Raw genomic sequence first — 3,331 nt, 5'->3', positions numbered from 1 at the left:
GTTTCACTTCAACAACATCTTGGTGGCAAAGCTCATCAACTATTTCAGTGATATCTACATCTAAGAGGTCTCGACAAAAAATTACACCCCGGCTCGTATTTAACGTTTTGTGGCTTTCTGCATTTATATTTATAGCACCCATATTACGAAGACGTAAGATAGATCGACTCTGTTCATCGTTGAATGTTTCAATCAGAATCGATCCGTCACGTAATTTCCTAATATTCTTCGGGGAGCCGCTTGCACCTGTAATAGTTTTATTTATTAAGAAAGGTGAAATCTTTTGGAGGGAGCCACCTTCCTGACTATTTCTGAGAACAACGAATCTAATATTTTTAGAATTCGATTCTAATAAGTTGTGGTTCTCTTCAGTAGGACTTTTATACTCGGCAGACAAAGCTGACCGCGGTCTCTTCACAAGACTAGATGTGGTGGTTTTTTCAGATGGACCTCCAACCATCATTGTGTTTATTATTGGAACTGAAATTTTGGTTCCACGAGTACCGGCGAAAAATGGACCACTCTAGCAGAGCGCACGCGTACTGGAGCTAGAGCTAAATACAACTGGGTTCGCCCTGGTGCCCAGAGGACATCGTTCGAAACTCACTACGTTGAGCCATTCACCCATCGGCACGATTTGTTCCCACCTTGGGTTACGGTTGCGTTTCGTAAGATGTCGCAACACCACCGAGTGTAAATGTAAGAAATATCAGTGTAGGTTGTTGTTGTGTAATTGTGTAAGTGTGTATGTTGTAATTTATGTAGTGTTCTTGGTGTAGTATAAGTGTATAATGTAAAGTGTTCTGCAGCTCATTGTATAGTGGGAAGAAAAGCTGCAGAGGCTAGGCCCGTGGGGACGCCAACCCCCAAAGTTTTAAAGAATAAGACTCCCCATCGGGGGTTTTATTAATAATAAGTACAACATTTCAATAACTTATTTAGAAATCTGTTATAATTTGTTATAATATCTGTTATAATATTCAGAAATCTGTAATAATTTATACTGGAATGTTTTGGTGTGGAATAATTTTTGTTTATTTATATTTCCGCATAATTTTTTTAAATTTTATTTTCAACTGATAATAACCAAATGGCTTCAAAAGACACAGCCACTCAGCGACATTACTATAACAGTGATTAAAATTAAATTAATTCAGATAAACCTAAGCATGTTTTTAACTAGCTCTTCATGACTTTTACTGAAACATAACGACATTTCAAAGTTGTCTTAAGTTTTATACAAAAATTGAAGTCAGTCTTCTAACAAAGTGGCTAATAAATTTTGGTGAGTCTAGATTGATAACTAGTTTTTTGAGGAGGTTAAGACTTAGTTTACTCTTGATTTAATTTAAACATACACAGTGAAATTCATTTAATGCTTGCTATACATAAATATAAAGTTTTTATATATTACCTTTTTTCTCCTTTTACAGTTCCTGTATAATGATAAGAAATCCTAAAAGATGTCAAAGGCTCTGAGCATACTAACTGATCAGGTTCTTGTTATACATTGTTGTAGCTATTAAAACTAGTGCTAAATTGATAGCAGATGCTTTAAATTTGTTAAAATCACAACTATTCTAAGTTGCCAACAAAATGTTAGCTAGAATATATATTTATTTATTTTTTATATTAGCATGATATTTAAGTTATAACTGCTATCATTATCTAAACTTACTTTTCAGTAACTGTTTCTTTCCATATAATGGTGAACAGAGATGTAATGGCAGATACAGAGATAATGATGATAGAGATGTAACCCTCAAAATTTCTGTATAACTGCATATTTCCTATTTACACATAGAATAAAATGTAATATTTTTTGTAAATTCAAAAAGTGAACACTACAGAATTTGTATGTCACCATCAATCCAGCTAGCTGTTTCTATTATAATTCCTCCACTACTTTATTTTTGCCTGATCTGGTATCCAGTTGTATAACTTGATAAGTACTTAATAACTTGTCAATTTGTTAACAACTTATTTTAATAAGAAGAATTGTGTGTTTTTACTATTAGAAAAAATAACAGTCAGTGCCTAGAAGAATTTTTAAAAAACGTTTTCTAAACATATGAGTAGATGAAAAGACCATATTTTATAAAATATGCTTAGACTAAGTTTAGTACTGTATTCATACATTTTGGTAAATATTAATATTGACAATGTTAATTTTCTGTTAAATGTAAGACATAACAGAATTTAAAATTTTAAATGAGCCTTGTGTTGTGGAAGGTGTCCATACTTTTTCAACACCACGTTGTTTTTATTTGTTTTCAAAAGTAGAAGATCATTGAAATATAATGTTTAAAAAATGTCACAATATTTGTACTTTGGTTCCACATAATGGTGAAGCTGAAGAATGGGGCCTGATCTTCTTTTATAAGATTGAATTTTTTTGGTCCTGAAAGTACAATACATTTTGTAAAAGAATAGCATCTGGTTGATCAATAGAACACAGTTTTTTTATCACAGATTCCAAATAATATATACATATCCTGTAAGATTATAATGTATCATATTTACTGGCCTCCTGGAGTAAGGGTTTTAAAAAGTATCATTAAAATAAGCCAAATAATATCATTTTTATTAAAGGATGCTAAAAGCCCAATGAACTAACCTCTAGAATACAATTCTAGTAAGCAATTTTAATTTGTTAAAGAAAGGTCTAAATAATTCATTATTTCAGCCTGTATTAACTGAGAGGGCTAGGGAAACTAGAAGAAGGCTTAAGAGTCAAGAGTTCTTAAATCTTTTAACACCATGTTATGTTTTACTTATTCCTGAAAACAAAACATGATTTTGATAAGAATGGTTTTTCATTTTTATCTCCCTTAATATTTCATTTTTTGGAAATATAAGAAAAATCAGAATATTAAGCAAAACTTCTTGGGGGTTCATGGAGACCAGTCTTAAGTATCAAGAAAGGATTCAGAGATGAAAACCTAATTTCTGATAAGTGGTGTGATATAATCTCTATCTAGTTTATATAAGATAATTATATCTCTCAAGCAACTGTAACCAAAATTAAATGGCACCATAGATCCATGTTCAGAAGATTTCATAAAAGTCACTTAAGCCGTCAGAAAATAACAAGCATAATAATAATAACTGACAAAAAGACACGATAATTCGGTTTATTAACCTTCAACCCAAATGAAATTGCTCAAACTTATAACCAAAGTGACATACTCATGCAATGGACTTAATTCATAGGTAGGGGACCCATAGGGTTCATACTCCATGCTTCTTTTGTCAATTGTAACCAAAATTGAATGGCCTCATATTCCATACACACAGATTAACTTGCTAGATTTCATCCAAATTGGCTCTC

This window comes from Lycorma delicatula, chromosome 1 (assembly GCF_047948215.1).
Source record: "Lycorma delicatula isolate Av1 chromosome 1, ASM4794821v1, whole genome shotgun sequence".
NCBI lineage: Eukaryota > Metazoa > Arthropoda > Insecta > Hemiptera > Fulgoridae > Lycorma > Lycorma delicatula.
The sequence above is the reverse complement of the archived record's forward strand: the minus strand, read 5'-3'. Positions refer to the sequence as shown.